The sequence below is a fragment of the Tamandua tetradactyla genome, chromosome 5 (genome assembly GCF_023851605.1).
Source record: "Tamandua tetradactyla isolate mTamTet1 chromosome 5, mTamTet1.pri, whole genome shotgun sequence".
NCBI classification, from domain to species: Eukaryota; Metazoa; Chordata; class Mammalia; order Pilosa; family Myrmecophagidae; genus Tamandua; species Tamandua tetradactyla.
Window position 1 is genome coordinate 51,814,682 of NC_135331.1, and position 18,672 is coordinate 51,833,353.

General features: G+C 39.4%; 1 protein-coding gene and 1 non-coding gene across 2 annotated transcripts in view; both read left to right on the top strand.

Annotated features, from left to right (window-relative positions):
* KCNAB1 (potassium voltage-gated channel subfamily A regulatory beta subunit 1) overlaps nt 1-18,672 on the top strand; it is a 443,831-nt gene that overhangs the window by 87,062 nt on the left and 338,097 nt on the right. The gene's annotated exons all lie outside the window — the stretch shown is intronic.
* Nucleotides 594-666, top strand: TRNAD-GUC (transfer RNA aspartic acid (anticodon GUC)). Its single transcript has one exon. It is a non-coding gene; the product is annotated as a tRNA-Asp (tRNA).

The window sequence follows — 18,672 nt, forward strand, 5'->3', positions numbered from 1 at the left end:
TTCTCAAGTGTAGTCAATGAAGGAGGAAAATGTTACAAGAACACTCCCTACTTTGAAAGGACATTGCAGTAAGGAAAGCAGGAAGACACAGGAAGTCTGAAATAAAGGGACATGTAGGGAAGGTACAGAAAAGAGATGAGGGATGAAAACAGAAATGTTTCAAAGATCTTCCTTTTTCGCTGTTGTGGTAGTTAGGTTCAGATGTCAACTTGACCAGGTGATGGTGCCCAGTTGTTCAGTTGCTGTGGACTTAAATCATCAGCATGTGAAATTCATCTATGGCTGATTACATCTGCGGTGGGCTAAGGGAAGTGCTTCCACAATGAGTGCATTTAATTTAATTAGCTGGAGGCTTAAAAGAAGGAGGTCAGAAGAGAGGTAAGCAGCTCAGATCTAGACTTTGGAGATGCAGAAAGGACATACCCTGGGGAAAGCCCTTTGAACCCAGAAGTGGGGAGAGAGGGCCAGCAGATGTCACGTGTGCCTTCCCATAGGCCAGAGAAACCTAGATGACAGTTAGCTGCCTTTCTTCAGAAGAACTGTAAATCCATAACTAAATATATCCCCTTTATAAAACTCAGTTCAGGCGGGTTGTGAGGGTAGTTCAGTGGTAGAATTCTTGCCTGTCATGCAGGAGACCTGGGTTCTATTCCCAGCCCATGCACTTCCCCAAAAAACAAACAAACAAAAATTCAACAAATGGTGCTGCAACAGTGGGATACTCACATGGATAAAGAATGAAATGTGACCCTGCCATACAGCATACAAAAAGAAAAAAAAGAAAAAGCCAGTCCATCTCTGGTGTGTTGCATTCCGGCAGCCTTAGCAAACTAAAACATTTAATTCCTTGTTTCCTCTTCCATTGGGTGTTGGGAAATATCAGCTGTACCAGAGGTCTTTGTGTAATGGCAGGATATTGTCAACCCTGCAACTTGTAATTTATAAGACTTTTTAAAACACAGATCGCCTTCTTATATAGAAAGCTTGCTTCCAAAAAATGTGATAGTTGGCATGATTTAAGAAAAACTTCACTTAACACCTATTTATTGAGTTCTTAATTATTTTCCTGGCCATGTGCTTAACATTCTATTTATAAAGATAACATGGGCCTGCTTCTTCTGACATAAGCTTGACATCAAAGAGCATAAAGCAAAACAATTCCTAGAAAGCACTGGCATGACTCCGCACACCAACCTGGGATCCATACCTTGTGCCAATGCTGGTAGATATGGAGAAGGGAGCCTGGGGTGAGGGAAAGGGAAGGAAGTTTTCCTATTGTCACAATTTATTAAAATTTGAGCGAGGGCACCTTATTTGTTATGTCAGACCTATGAGATAGTACAATAATTATGAGTTAATCTCTGAGAGTATACACTCTTGAGGCAGGCTAGTGTCATGGAAAAAGCATTGGCCAGGCTTGGGGGTCCCAAGTCTGGGTTCTATCTCTGCCACTCGCTATGTAGATTTCCTTGGACACATCTTCCATTGAAGATATTTTTTCTTTTGATATCTAGTTTCCTCATCTACAAAATCTAAAGTTAGGCACAAGCTACATGAATTGTCTTCCAGTTTTGAGATTCTATATGGCTTTATGTTGTATGTATGTTACCACAGTAAACAATTTAAGTGAAAAACAAAACGTGGAACTGTATCACATGAAGAGTGAACCTTAATGCAAACTACAGAATTTAGACAATAATACAATTATGATAATAATAGACGTAACACACTAATGCAAAATGCTAGTAACAGGGAAAACTTCTATACTTTCTGCATGATTTTTCTGTAAATCTGCAACTGCTCAAAAAGCTGCAGTAAATAATAATACTAAGTAGGAGAAGTACACGATAAAAGAGCTTCTATATGGCACTGCCATTTCATCATATTTAGGACCTTATACTCAACCATTCATTCATTTAACAATGTTTATGGGGAGATCAGTAAAGACAAAGAATTTGACTTGTGGAGTTTATGTATTACAGGGAGACAGACAACAAACAAGTCAACAAACAAATAAATTCTCAATTACCACTTGTGCTATGGAGCAAACAAATGCACTGATGAGGTGAAGAATTTCAATGAAGGGGTGCTCCTTCCAAAACGTAGTGCAGGGAAGTCCCCTCCATTTGAGTGATAGAACAGGGACGTGCTTGTTTTGTGTGAATTATATATGATTGTGCAATGTACTGTACAAACATTTTAGAATCAGTAAAAAGGCTTGTTTATTTAACAAAAAAAGCTGAGTTAAAATTATACATGCACATGCTTTAGAGATCCAACTAGTTCTGCTGGTTGGAAAAATAATAGTCTTGGGGCTCCTTCTATCCTAATGGCCCTTCCCTAGAGAAAAGCTTTCCAGTTTTCTAAGATAAATTTTTGAGTATACCTTCTTGTGTTTATAGTTTTATGCGCTACAGGTTTCTTCCCTTTTCCTGCCCTGTGTGCACAGGTATACCCTCCCCATTCTTCTGATACAGATTTATCTTCATCTCAATTAGAACAATATTCAATCCTTACATGACTATACCCATGCGAGCACTATCCACAGCCGAGCTCTGTTACTTGTAATCTCATAGTAAACCATGTTTGTTCTTCCTTTCCTGCACAATTTTTTTCCTTTTTTCTGGAATTAATAATTAGCTTATTTTCTATATGTGTCACTTATTCAACCTCAAACCCTCCTCCAGTTGTCTAAATATCCTCCCCAAATACCCTTTTATATCAGACATGTTATCACTTTCACATTCTTGAAGCAGCATCTCCTGAACTCATCTTCCCTACTCTATTCTGGACAGATGAGCTTTCACGCCTGCAGCCCAGCTGTCACCCTGGGGATTTCCTTCACTTTGCCCCCTTGTTGAATCCATTTCTCTATCTTATGTCTTACCCTTTTTGGGTTCATTCCATCATTTTGCTGTGGCATATCTTTCAGTAGCTTCCTGGAAAAGGGGTCTTGGAAAGCAAAATTTTTGAAATTTTGCCTGTCTGAAAACAACTTTATTCTTTCTGCACGCTTGATTGATAGTTTGGTTGGGTTTGGAAATCTGTAGGCTGGAAATCATTTGCCTTCAGAATCTGAAACCATTGCCCCATTGTCTCTACCGCTTAAAGGTGCTGTTGTAATATCTGGAGCTATCTTGATTCTTCATCCTTTGTTAAAAACTCATGTTTTGTTTTCTCTCTGGAAGGTTTTAGGATACCCCTTTGCCCTAGTAATAGAAAATTTCATGCTGAATTCACTGTGGTGTGAACCTAGTTGCATCCGTCATGCTGGGCACTCTGTGGGCCCTTTCAGTCTGGGAGCACATGCTCTTCTTTCCTGGGAAGTTTTCTTACACGATTTCATGGTTGATTTCCTCCTCTCTGTTTTCTCTTCTATATTTTTAGAAGTCCTGTAATTCAAATGTGGGACCTCCTGAACAGTTTGACTCATATTTTTATTGACTTTTCTCCTATTTGCCATTTATTTAACATTTGTTTTTTTTTCACCTTTCTGGGATACTTCGATATTTTATCTTCAAAATTTTCCATTGAAATGCAGAGAGCCCAGCCTCTCCAGAACATCACCTAGTTCCATCCCCCTATCATACATTATCGACAATCCCTTCCAACACGAAAAAATTAGAATGGGCATAGCCCAAATACCCTTGAAGAGTGGGAGAAAGCTCAAAAGTGATGGTGGAGTTAGACAGAGAAGGTAGGGCTTAACAAACAAGTATGAGTGCTGAATCATTATATTGATATTTATTTTAGTCTGCAGTACTTTAGAGCAGCTAGGAGCAAAAACCTAAAATTGTGGAATTGTTACCCATACCAAACTCTGAAATCTGTTCTGCAACTAATTGCTGTGATGTACTTTGAAATGTATTTCTTTTTTGTACATATGTTATTTTTCACAAGAAAAAAGAAAAGAGAAGGGGGAGTGTAACAGAAAAAATAGGATTTAACAAATGAGTGTGATTGCTGAATCATTATATTGATATTTCTTTTGGTCTCCAGTATCTTGGAGCAGCTAGAAGAAAAAAAAAAAAAAAAAAAGAAAATTCATGGAACTGCAACTCATATCAAACTTTAAAGTCTGTTCTATAACTACTTGTTAAAATGTACTTGGAAATACATCGCTTTTTGTATATATGTTATATTTCACAATAAAAAAAGTTAAAAATTTTTTTCCATTGAATTTTGCAATTCTCACATCCCATTTTTAATTTCCCAACCCCCTTTTTTTGTTCTCTGATATTATTTTATTTTTGATGGTATCCTATTCTTGCTTCTCTTCATTGTCCTATATCCCTAATGACTTGAGAGTTTTTTTTTAAGTTTTCTTCTCTTACATAGTTATCTATTCCTTCCCAATAATCTTTTCTGTCCTTGTTCTTTATTTTTCTCTGCCTTTCTTATTTGAATCCTTCCTTAAGTAGCTAGTAATCTTTTGGTGGACTGCTCATATCTAATCAGTCCTAAAGGCTGATTAGAAACTTTGAGGATGTGTGCAGGGCTTGTTAATGTTAAGCTTATTGTAGAGGGATCTGGCTGGTTTTTCTGTGGGGGGTCATGGCTGGGGATACCCAAATTTTAGGTCTTTCCTCCAGATTGCCCACTTTCTCCAGATAACTTTCCTTCCATCCCTCTCTAAAGGGTGAAGACCTAGGAAGTCCAAGCATACCTGATACAAGATTCACTTTCTCTTTATTTCCTGCAAGCTACCTGCTGGGGATTGAAACATGTGCCTCACAAAAGACATGTCTGTAATCTTATTCTGTGTTACTGTTGATGTGAACTCATTTGTAAATGAAGATGTTGGTATTGGTTAAGATGTGGCTAAATAGAATCATGGTGAGTCTGAACCCATATTATTGGAGGCTTTATAAAGAGAGGAAATTCAGAAGCAGTCAAGGAAAGCCACAGGAGAAAGTAGAACTGAGCAGACACAAGGAAAGGGAGATGGGGAGAGGCCACGTGACAGGAAGCAGAGAGGCAAGTCAAGGAAGCCCAAAGATTGCAGCGAGGGAGCACCAGGACCACAGACTTTGGAGACCAATGCCTTGATTTTGAACTTCTACTTTCTGATACCGTGAAACAATAAATATCTATTGTTAAACCAACTGGTATGTGGTATTTTTCACAGTGGACCTGGCAAACTAAGACAGTACCCATTCCCTCAACTCTGCATAGTGTCCGGTTCAGGGACCCCATATTTTGTCCTTTCTAAGGAATAAACTGATCTCTTGCTGAGACTGAGTGGAGAGTCATTGGGGAAAGAGAATAATTGCCCAGTCAGAGAAGCAATAGATTTTATTCCTATCCCTTTATAATAAAGCTTAAAAAAAAAAAAGTAATAATATGGAAGGGCTTCTTAAATTACTTTGGACCTGTTCCTTCTTTTATGCTCCTCCTTGTACCCCCTCCCTAAGTTACGTACTGCCACCCTTTTATGACCCTTTTATAACTGCACAGGTAAATCAGTTTCTCCCCACTTGCCCCACTGCCAGGTTGGGATCCAGCTTTCCCAAGTCTGCAGTCAGTTTCCACACTTTCCACAGTGCTTCCACTTCCAAAATGTTACCATTGTAGCCTTCATTTTGTTTCTTACCTGTCCCGAGTCTCTTTACTATAGATTTATTGGGGTCTCACTAGGGAACAAAATTCCATACGTGAGTTTAATCAGCCATCTTTACCATCTTTGCTGTGTGAAGACTTTGTTGCATGACTGCGACAGGAACAAATTTATGTTTTAAAATTATAATTTTTCTCTGCTGTGTGGAGCAAGAGTTAGAGGAAAGCAAGAATGGGGGTGGGTGCTAGAGATGACAAGGGTGGGGCCAGGTAGGGGATGGGAGAGGTAGCGAGAAATGCATGGATGCAAGATAAGCCTTGTAGGTACGAAGGACTTGCTGATGGATTGGATATAAGGAGTGAGAGGGAGGGAGGACTGAGCATGATAACTGCTACAGTTTTTGTTTGAGAAACTGACAGTGCTATTTACCAAGATAGAGAAAGCTGGGAGAACAGAAATATTTCACATCAGAGACAAATATTCAATCATTTTATGGCTGTTCAGAGGCCCTCAGAGACCGGGGCTCCCAAGAACATTGTACAATGAAAAACTAAATTCAATATGGTTTTATCTCCTGACTTTTTGTTTTCATGATAGCTTATGGGTACTTGAGTAGCAGGAGATGAAAAGGACTGAATGTGGTGTTGGCATATTGTTTTTCCCCAAGCAATACAGTGCATTACGACAGGGCATTGGTTTAGTGTACAGGCTAATCCAAGAAGCCACAGAATCACAACATTCTTTCTGGCACCCTTATGAATCTTAAAATTCCTAAATACGCTTTTCTCACTCTTAAAATAGTTTTTAATATCATTTGACTTGACTTCAATTCTTTTATTTACTTAATAGCAAAAGAACTCACTGATTTAATTCAACAAATAACTAATATTATAAAAAAAAATAGTTGAAGTTGTTTTTGTGCTTGATAGTCAAAGTAGGCAAATTACTAATACTCCTGTAATCTATGAACTGAATCATTTTATAGACATGGGCAGTGATATATAAGCAGTTACACATACCAAGATATTAAAAAAAAAAACTGCCCTTCATCATCCAATATTATTTATCCTATATTTTGTGACAATATTGGCCAATTCTTTAATCCAAGTTCAGTTCAACAAATCTCTTGAAGGATTGGTCAGTTCATCATATTTTCATTGGCTGTGCTATATAGGTTTATACATTATTTTAAAATTACATCCTGAAAGCTTTGTTGTGAATCATTTGGGGAGCAAATCTTCCACTGAAGTCTGGAAAGCTTCGACTCGATATTTATTTATAGATTATTTTAAAGATGTATTCCCTACCAAGGTAAAAAATAATTTCTATAACTATCTCTTTAGAAAAGAATTTATCCCTGGGATGGGATATGAATATGTGAATGAAAAGCCATTTGCTGAAAGAGCAGGAAAACAGAGCACCAGATGTCCAAATATTAGGTCCTGGCTATTGAGTAATGCTCTCATATAAAAAAAAAAAAAAAAAGAGTAAAGGAAGGAAGAAAATGGTGTTTATTTAATAGCCTAATTATTAATGCTAGGTTTCAGTATGTAGAAACCTGTTAATGATCTTAGATGTTAATGGTAAACAATAGTGTCTTACTCTGCTTGAGCTGCTATCACAAATACCACATTGTGAGTCGTCCCAAAGAATGGAATTTATTGGCTCAAGGACTTGAGGTGAGTAGAAGTCCTGAACTGAGACAGTGGCAAGTCTTGTTTTCTCCCTGAAGCCTGCCATGCTCTGCTTTTGGCTACTGACAATCCTTGGAATTCCTTGGCTTTCCTATCACATGGTGATGTCCTCTCTTTTATCCCTGCTCTGAGCTCTCTCTAAAATGTTTCCTCCTTTAAAGGACTCCAATAAACTAATCAAGATGCACCTGGAATGGGTGGAGTCACATCTCCATCTAATCAAAAGGTCACACCCACAATTGGGCATGTCACATCTCCATGGAGAAAATTTAATTAAAATTTCCACCCTACAATATTGAATCTGGATTAAAAGAAACTGCTGCCCCTACAAGATTGGACCAGGATTAAAAACATAGCTTTTCTGGGGTACGTAATAGCTTCGAGCTGGCACAGAGATCAATGAAGTTCTTGTTCCTCATTCTACTGGAATAACCACAACTTCCCAACAGGGTCTGCACCTCTTCTAGACTTTGGGCCTGACCAAGAGGATAAAGAAAGGCATGACCAAGAGCTTCTATAAGTGATGAACATTCAGGAGACCACATGTGAAAAAGGCATAGACTTATTTTTCTTGTCTTTGTGAATGCCCAGGAAGCATAAATGCAATGCATTTTTTTTTTATTTCAGAGCATGACTGTAGTACTTTTCCAGAGTGTACAGGAATTTTAATCTGAAACTGTTAATTTTAAAACTTATTATTAAATCTAATTATTCCAACCATTACCAAGGTTTTGTAAACCCTTGGGAGAACAAAGGGCAGGTAGTCAGATCCTTAGTCACTATTCTAAAAATAAAATCATAATATAGAAGTACTTGACTTTCAGGAAAACACAGAAACTACAGAGAAAAGTTTTTCCTTCTATTTTACTTTTCATTCTTGTTTACTCCCTTTCTGGCTTCCCTTCCTTGGACTGAGAGGCATCTTGGGTTATCACACCTTGGAGAGTCATCTCTTCTAGAGACTGTTCCATGCTCTGTAGAAATCTGAAATCTCAAAGTTTAACTCTTCCATTCATTAAAAAAAAAAGAATTAGGAGCTAAAATAATGATTAGGCACTGCTTTAGCCATTAATTTGGTCACAGGTAGGAGTGAACAGAACAGACAAGTATCCCTATCCTTGTGGAGCTTATGTGGATGTCAGAGAGTACAGAGAATAATAGTAATAATCTAAACATGTAATAGTGGTAAGTGCTAAAGAGCAAAATAAAATCAGAGGAGGATATGGAAGACCAGAGGGCTGCGATTTTAAATAGAGCTGTCAGAGAGGGCCTCACGGAGGAGATACTATCTGAATAAAGACCTGCAGAAGGTAGGGAGTGAGCCCCGCTGACATCTGGGGGAAGAGTGTCAGACAGAGGGAAGGGCAAATACAGAACCCTAAGACGGGAGTGCACCTGATGAGTTGAAGGAGCAGCAAGGAGGCAGGCATGGCTGGAGGGAGGTCCAAGTAGTAAGAAACCATATGAAAGAGGTAACAGAGGCCAACCTGTGTAGAGCCTTGTCGGCCATTATAAGAGCTTTTGCTTTTTCTCAGAGTGAGATGGGAAAGCATGGGTAGAAGAGTGTTTTCCTATATTGTGCTAAGGATAGAATGAGGAGTCACAGAGGCAAAAGGAGCACATTTAGGAAGCTCCTGCTATAATCCAGGTGAAGAAGAAGAGGGTCTGGGGGTGGGAAGCACAGTGTAGGTGATGAGGAGTGGTCAGACTGTAGATCTTTTTTGAAAGAAGAGCCAAGAGGAATGAGCACAAGAGAGGAGTCCTGGACAAATTCAAGGTTTTGCGTCTGAGACTCTGGAAAGGTGGCATCGTCTCTTTCCAAGAAACGAAGGTGGTGGGAGAAGTGGAGCTCAATTTTGGACTTGTGAAAATGGAAATGACCATTAGCTATCCAAGTAGAATGCTGGTGAATTGTGATTCTGGAATTTAGGGGAAACAATTGGGCTAGAGATAGATATTTGGGAGGTGTGGGCTCAGACGGATCATGTAGAGAGTGCATGTGGCTAGAAAGAGAAGAGTTCCAAGGACAGGACCTAGAGCTGGAGAGAGGAGGAGGAACTAGTAAAGAATGAGAAGGAGCAGCCAGTGAGGTAGATGGATACCAGCAGAGTGTGGTGTCCTGGAAGCCAAGGGAAAAAAATTTTGAGAGAGGAGAGATTAATCAACTCTGTCAAACATGTATGTATGCTTCTAAGAAGGTCCAATAGAGAGGGGTAAATTGATACTCTAGGAAAGAGAATGGAGAACTTCTGGGGAAATTTCCTTAAGTACACAAGAGGGGTAGGACCCAGAGTGTGAGTGGAGAAATTGACTTTACCTAGGAGCATGACAGTTTATCCAGAGTAATATGGGAGAAAGGAGAGAAAACGGGCACTATTTTAGCTTGCTAAAGCTGCCAGAATGCAATTCACCAGGGATGGATTGGCTTTTTATAAAGGGGGCTTATTTGGTTACAAATTTACAGTTCCTCAGAGGAAAGGCAGCTGTTTTTCTCTCCACGCTTTTTGGATTCAAATGGCTTTCCCTGGGGAGTTTCTTTTCTGCATCTCCAAATGACTGGGTCTACGTTGGCTCTGAACTCTGAGCTGACCTGTGCTGTGCTGCGCTGAGCTACTTCTCTCTCTTGTGACTCTTAGTTTTAAGCCTCCAGCTAATTAAATTAAATGTCACTCATTGCAGAAGGCACCCCCCTTACCACAGATGTAATCAAAGATAGATGAAATTCACATGCTGATGAATTAAGTCGCAGCAACAGAACAAATGTGCACCATTACCCAGCCAAGTTGACACCTGAACCTAACTACTACAGGCACCCATGCTGAAAGGTGAGGGGATGTGGTGGTAGCTTCCCATGGCTACTGTTTTTTAGTGAAGCAGGAAGTAAGGTCAACAGCTCATAGTAGGGATGAGTTGGGGGTATCTTGGAGGTTCGAAGAGAGAAGACAAAGTATGAACAATAGCAATGAGTGGGAGAGTGAAACGTAGAGTATGATTTCTGGGTCTCTAAGGCCCATGCCATGAATTTAAAGTGAAATGAGTTACATTTAGCTACATAAATGCCAGTGCAAAGTAGGCTAAATTAGACTTAGAGAGTTAATGCTTACCTCAGAAAACAGATCGTGATATCTAAATTCACATAAGATATCAACATATACCAGAGTTTGCAAATATTTAGTAAGAAATAAAACTATTGCTGTCTTAGATGTCTTCTCTTCCTCTTTAGTAGCATGAGATGTTGACTTTCTAATTGTTCACTCCTTTTCATGAAAATTTACCACATAAGCAGTGAGTAAGAACAGCATGCTACATCATCAAGTTTCCACCAGCAAGTAACTGGGCTCACTCACTAGCTAAATGCTTCACTCGATGTACCAGACTTGGGTGCAAGACTTAAAGTCTTGTCTCAGAAAATCCCACTGGCTGGTGAAAAGTGCAACTGCTAAAGCCATAAATACCAGTGGTTCATGTTTGTCTGGCCTAATCCTGGACTTCCTTTAAACAAGCTGCTCTATTTGTTTGCCACTTGGCCTACGCCTAAAACTGAACAACCTGCAATCTTGTTTTGCTCACATCCAGTGAGCAAGGCTCTTCATCCTACCTTGTGTTTTGAGTCCCAACTTTTCTTGTTCTCCTCAAATGCTGATCATTCTCTTCACCTCCTGTCAATAGTTTCATGATGTCTTATGAAGGCCAGTACCTGATATGGTGTCTTAGCTTCACCTTTACTTTTCACCTATGAGTTGCCTTTTCTCCTCCAGCTCAGTCCACATCCAGCTTTCCTAGGTGATAGGCTTTCCTAGTGCTGTTCAGTCCCCAAGGTCAGTGGCCCATGGGACTGGCCCATCTGCTTGCCTTTTTTTTGGCAGGTCTTCCTGGAGCCTATGGAAAGGGATCAGGCCACAGAGATGCCTTCTATGGCGTACATTGAAGAAATACTAACCTAAGCCTTTGACTTCTCTACTTCTGAATGAAAGGTCACTTGTAAAGTGCAGATCTGGGTGGAGAGCATTGGAGTGGGAAGTTGGGTGTTCTAGACCGGTATTTCTGAAAGGGCGATCCTTGGGTTTTATGCAACATAATTGCTTGGGCTGCTGATCAAAACATGCATATTCTTGCGTTACCTCCAAGCCTGCTGACTCACATTCTCTGGAGGTGGGGCCAGGAACTTGCTTACCTAATTTACACCCAAAAGGTATTCCCACTCTAAAGCGTGAGGTCTACAAGTCCAGATCAGTGGTTCCTAAACCTAGTGGATCCCAGCACCACCTTTGGATGGTTAAAATGCAGATTTGGGGATTTCATTCCCAAACATACTGAATCGGACTCTCTGGGGTGAAGCCTGAGACTTTAACACCAGCACCACTTCCCAAATGATTCTGATGATCAGCCAGGCAGGAGATGCAAAGCATCCTTTTTGCCATACCCCTCTCAGCTCATTTGGAAAAGCTGTTTTGTTCTGGAAGACTGTCTCTTGTTAGTAAGAGAGCAGCAGCTCTGAGTGCAGGCTGCCTTCAGGACCCTGCAAAGCTCTTCATCTGGGATGCATCACTAACCTGCCACCTTTGCTCCTTTAAAGCAGAGTCCCAAACCTGGCTGCACTACCTGGGGGAAATTTCAAAAAACATAGATGCTAAAGCTCCAGCTCGGACTTGCTGAAGTTGGGGTCTCTAGGAGTGGCGTTCAGAAATCCCTATTTTTCAAAAATACCCCAAGTGACTGTGAGGATGAAGCAAGTTTGGGAGCCACAAGTGTTGGACTCTGGTAGGACCTTCCAATATGCGGACTCCATAACAGCCTTTTAAGGAGGCTCCAGTGCTGTGAGTTTGATTAAAATGTAAATGTGCCCTCAAACTGCACCTTCCTGATTGCATCACACCTGGTATTTGGTACTGCCTCTTCCCTACAAACCTCTTCAAGAACTTACTCTTCACACTTCCTACTTTCCTACTTTGTTCAGCTCCCAGCACCCTTCTGTTTGTTCATTTATTGCTGCCACTGCCAGGTATGGCCACTTCCAGGCCTCTGTCACTCTCGTGTCTGGTTACTGAGGCCGATTTGCCTGAAACTGGAATTGAATGTTTTGCATACATGCCCACACTAAGATGGTAGGATTTGAGTTCTTATAATGAGGGATGTGTGTCTTAATTGTTTTCAACACACTGAAATTTAAAAACATAGCAAATCCCCTTAAGAATTCCATAGCTGGAGCAAAGACTGAAGTAACACCTGGTAAAAAGTCGAGGTAAAACAATAAGTTTATAGAGTTGCAGTGGGATTATTCTTAAGCGTAGGTGAATATATGAGGGGTTGGGGCAGAGACAGGAGCTATTTGTAAGGATTGCAAGTGAGCAATCATTTATTGTTCCATACATGGGATGTTTGAACAGGAAGGCTAGAAAAAACAGCTTTGAAATAGTGTATTGGTTTTAGCCTTTTGTGGCTTAATCACGTTCTTTGAATTAATTCCAAATACTTTGTTTTCACAGCTGATAGCAAGCAAGCATCACTCCATGATGTCTGGAATTGTTTCTGATTTTGAACTGATGGAGGCCAAGTAAATGAGGTTTACTATATAAATAAATTGGTTATTTTCTTTCTGAATTTTTATGTAATTGTTCATAAGAAGGTAAATGGGACCTTTCAGAATAGTTGCTTTTTTTTGTTATCCAAGTAATTAATGTTAATCACAGAAGAATTAGAAATTACGAGAAATGTAAAGAAGAGAGTAAAAATTGCCATACATTGTTGACTTAGAAAATTACTGTTGACATTTTGGGGAATAGCCTTCCAGGCTTTTAACACACAACGCACACACACACACACAGCTTGTTTTTTTGTAATTTGTAGAAACAATGGTTTGGGGGCTTGGATATTTTTTGCATTCATTACTTCTGCTCTTCTTTCCATACCTCAGCTACATCAAAGCCGAGACCTCTTCCACATGAAGGCCTTTGCATGGGCGCCTCTCATTGTCACCTAGCTAGCTTACTTTTTTGATAGAATTTTAATGAAGGGGAAAAAGAAAAAAAAAAAAAGAGAAAGGAATGGAGGATCAAAAGGAGGGAATAAGGGAGGGAAGGAAGAGGAAGACAAGGAAAAAGATGAAGGAGGCTAGCTCTCTTGGAAATGTCAAAATGTTTTATGACTGAAACTTCCTTTCCTCAGTTGGACTGTAACTCTTTAACCCCAAGGCTTGTGTTGAATCCAAAGCTAGGCAAATATATTTTAGAAAATTTCATGAAGTCATAAAACATAGGTTCCCTGGGATGCTTTAACTGCCTTCTTCAAGTAACTGCATTCTTCTTTCCATTCATATCTCAGGTCAAATGTCACCTCCTCAGAGAAGCCCTCCCTGACCACTCATTCTAAAGCTGCAACACCCCCTACTCCCAGGGTTCCCCATCCCAGCACCTCCTATGTTACCAGGGCCCTCTCTGCCCTATTCCACTGTATCCCAATTTCCTAGAACAATATCTGGTACAGGGTAGGGGTTTAATAGATATTTATGGAACACATAATAAGGAAATGACTGATTCATTGAGTGAATGAATGAATGAGACTGTTAACCTTGGAGGGTGGAAGCTGAGGACCTGTGGCTGGGCAAACAGACAAAGCAATGTCGGCAGAGGGTCTATGAGGCAGTATACCAGATAACTGGCCCAGAGAAATCTTAAAGGCACTGCTTGGCTCCTAGCAAACAGCAAATAGCAATACCTGAAAAAAAGTCCCTTTACCTTCAGGTTCTGATTGAGGTTTGGGTAGAATTCAAATGATTCTACAATTACCTTAGAGATTTTAGATTCATAACCTTATTTTTAGTTGCAGTTTTGCCTCTTTCATATTAATTATTTAGACTGAAGACTTGTAGTTTCTCATTAAATTCCAGGAATTGATTCTAGAAAGACATGGGTGATTTTTCTAAGTGGTATTATTTTTGTGTGTCATTGATTCAGACCACAGGAACATCCTTATCTGTGGTATAAAATTGTGACGAATCAACAATATATTGAGATTATGAAATTATGCATGAATGCTCAAGCTTTTAAGCTAGTTAGGTGACAATGAGGTTCCTAAAAATGATCTATAATAGTTCTTTGCATTCCTGTCACATAGATCTTGATCTGAGGCAGGTACGAAATAAACGAAGTATTTCTTAACTTGCAATACATATGAGAGAAAAGAGAGCAGGTTATTGCTCCCATTTCCAAGATAAGATCATCGAGAAGCAAGACACTTAATCAGAAATGTGGGTTGAGGAAACTGTAACAAATGCAGAGGACTTGAACATATTTTCCGATCACTCTAGCGATCAAAGGTATGCACCAAATTGCACGTGGAAGGTATAATGAATTTACACAAAAACATGAAGTCATTCTCCTCTTTTCTTGTGTATGTTATGGTTGTTGGGAAATGCTTTAAGAGCCTCTTTCTATTTTGCCCTTTCTCTCATGTAAAATGCAAAAATTAAAAGACATGAAATCAGAGCAGGCGATTTGTACTTCCATATGACTGTTAAGGAAATCCATTTTGTGGGGGTGGTTGTTGTTGAGTCAGGCACTTCTTTGCCCAGAGCCAGCAGAGTCCATCCTCTGTGCAGTCAGTTAAGTTTGTCCCATTCGCCATCCCTGTCAAGCTCGGTTCCTCGTTCACCTCCCCTAGGTTTCTTCCTCCAGCACCCACTGTTCCTCAGTGGTGGTCACAGCTCATCAGGGCAAAATGTCCACTTGGATCCCAGGCTCTCGTGCCTTTGCAGTCCTCAGAGGCCACCCTCACCAGCCTCTCTGAAGCATGAGTCCTTTCATACCTGCTCTCATTTATATCCTAATATTTTATTCCCTTCATGGTATTTGCTATAATTTGTATCTTGTGGTTTTGTAATTGGTTTATTTATTATCGATCTTTTCCAAAGAATGTAGGTTTCATGTAAGTAAGCACTCTCTCTTCTTCATCTATTGAATCCCCTGCATCATCAAAATAATGAGGAACTTAAGTATCTCCTCACAGACAGTATTTGCTTAGAAAGGGGATACAAATGCCTTTAAAAGGATGGGGAAAAAAACAAAGCTGCATGAGTCAGAGAAGTTTTCTTTTTTTAGTAGCTCCTATAGCTGCAAGAAAAACATCATGCTGGAAGAACAAAAAAAAAAAGAAAAGAAAAGGAGAGAATGAGACACATACGAGGTAATTTACAATTTGAGTAATAGCAGATGTATTTCATTGTCTAAAAATATTTTCTACAATAGATATGTTTTATGACTTCATGAAATTTTCTAAAATATATTTGCCTAGCTTTGGAGTCAACACAAGCCTTGGGGTTAAAGAGTTACAGTCCAACTGAGGAAAGGAAGTTTCAGTCATAAAACATTTTGACATTTCCAAGAGAGCTAGCCTCCTTCATCTTTTTCCTTGTCTTCCTCTTCCTTTCCTCCCTTATTCCCTCCCTTTTTTCCTCCATTCCTTTCTTTATTTTTTCTTTTTCCCCTTCATTAAAATTATATCAAAGTAGTAAATGCTGGTAGTAATGCAATTTAAAATAATAATACTATTGGGAAGGGAGAAAGAATATGGAAATATTAAATCTTGCCATCAGGGAATCTTAGGGAAGCCCAAATCAATAGGCCATGCCTTCAATCATGAGGCTTACTCATTTGAAGCTTATATAGGTAGCAGAGAAGCTTAGACTACCTATGGGCATGCCTAAGAGTTACTTCTGGAGGACCTCTGTTGTTGCTGAGATGTGGCCTCAATTAATCTCTCTAAGCCCAACTCTGCAAGTGAAATCATTGCCTTCCTCACTACGTGGACATGACATCCAGGGGTGAAAGTCTCCTTGGTGATGTGGGCAAGGACTCATGGGATGAATCCAGACTTGGCACCATGGGATCAACAATTACCTCCTGACCAAAAGGGGGAAAAGAAGTGTAATTAATAAAGTATCAGTGGCAGAGAGTTCAAATAGAGTCGACAGGCTACTCTGGAGGTTTGCTCTTACGTAAGCTTCAGGTAAACCTTGCTGCCTATCATAAACTGCCAAACCCAACCGGGACCATTCCTGCCAATCCTAAGGAACACCTAGGGCAATATATAAGATTCCGCAAGGGTTCCAGGCAGTACAGTAACTTTCCAGAAGCCTACAACCTCCAGATGGGTCCCTGGTCCAGATAAGTCCTAACGCCTAGCCCAGCCTCTCCAGAACATCAGATAGTTCCATCTCCCTATCCCATATTAGTGACAGATCCTTCCAATATAAAAAATTTAGACTTGCTATAGCCCAAACAACCCCAAAGACAGGTATAAAAAGATCAAAGGTGATGGTGGAATTATATATAGAAGATAGGACTTAACAAATGAATACAAATGCTGAATCATTAAATTGATATCTCTTATTTTCCAGTATTTTAGAGCAGCCAGAAGTAAAAACCTAAAATTGTGAAATAGTACCCCATGTCAAAGTCTGAAATATATTCTACAACTAATTGTGTGGTGCTGTGCTTGGAAATTTATAGCTTTTTTGTATATATGTTATTAGTCACAAAAAAAAAGGAAAAAAGAAGTTGATTGTAATGATAAAAAAGTATTTAAGCCCTCTAGCCTCCTATATTCTGGAGCAACTAGAAGGAAAAATATGAGAGGATCATGTGGTAGCCCATGACAGACTCTGGGAACTGTCCTGTAACCACTTGTTGAAGAGTGCTTTGAAAACTATTGCTTCTTTGTTTCTTTGCTTTGTATATATGTTATACAATTTAAAAAGTTAAAAAAAAATAATAGTACTATTAAAAAGTCAAATGGTATTTAAATGTTCATATGACAAAATACAGCAACTCCCTTTGTCCCAACCACCCCATTCTTCTGATTCCCTTTTCCCAGAGATAGTTAATTATGACTCTTTAAGCTTTTCTTTCTGACATTTATGTATCTCCATGCTTTTAAGTAATATGTGAATAATGCTTTCTTTTGATTCATCAATTTAACACAATCTAATGAGTTCCTAATATAGTAGATGAGTATGTAACTCCCTTATATTACCATTCCCTCTGCTTCTCCTCCTCAGTATCCTGCTATAATTAAACTACCAATTTTGGTTAAATTGGTTAAATACACATTCAGTGTTAACATTATTATGCTTATGAAAATTTTATTCACAGCTGAAAACACCAGTGTCTGGGTTCCCCCAGGAGCCCAGGATCCTGAAACAAGGATTCAAGTGAAAGTAGTTTGAGAGTCAGAGGAAACACCACTGGGGGACTAGGGAAGTTATGAATGGAATAGAAGACAGTATTAAAGGGTGCATTGTCAAGGGGCTACCACTATGGGCAATTGGAGATTTATCCAGGGAATGATATGGAACACACCTCTCAGTGACATTCCACTGAATGGTGAGGGAGTTGAGGTATTTATACATCACCTCCTAGCAGTCATTTGTTGACAGCTGCTGTCAGGGGTCCTTAATTCTCCAGCACTTCTAACCTACTCCATGCAGGCAGCATGACCTTAGGAGGCTTTAGTGTAAGTCAGCAAAAGATGCCAATATTGGCAATTGGATGTTGGCCACTCACACTAGCTGTATAGTAGGCATTGCAATTATGCTTTCACACTTATTTTTTTGTTTTTTCCTGAAGTTATCAATTGCCTTTTATTTTTAAAAAAAAATGCTTCTTTTCTTGGTACCTAATGCTAATTCTTCCCACATCTTCCAATTTATTTTTTTCAATGCAACATTTTACAAAGTTAATCACATCAAGTAATCTAACAGCTCTGATTGTTTTGTTGGAGATACCCTGGAGACCTTTCGTCTCCCTTATGGACTGCATACTCTCAAGTCCTGCTACACAGATGACAGACATCATGGAACATCCTGCTTCATTCTTTGTCATTTGATTTGGACTCCTTTGTTTCCTGATCCACGCATATTTCTCTTTCTTGATTTACTTCTTGGTTGAGCACATTGTTCACAGTTTAGTTAGGTTAAAAGACAGGGAAAGTACCTGTTGTCTACTGAGTCACACTGCTTCCATCAGAATTGGTTGCTCCATTTCCCTCTGTATTGTTGTTATTCTCGGATTTTCCTTCCCTGTATCACCCAGGAGATCCCCATCAACTTTCCCCTGTCCTAAAAAATGGTGCCACGGAGACAAATTTTTGAGTGTCTGAAAATATCTTTATTTTATGCTCGATTGGTTAATTGGCTGGATAGAGAGTTCTAGGTTGGAAATCATTTACCTTCAGAATTTTGAAGACCTTTCTCCATCATCTGTCTTCCAATGTTACTATTAGAAGTATGAAGTAATTCTGATATATAATACCTTAAATTTGGCCTGTTGTTGATGTTGTTTTTAAATCTCTAGAAACTTGTCAAATCTCCTCCTATCAATGTACTACACTTTAGGATGAAGTCACTTATGTAGTGGTTTTCAGGTG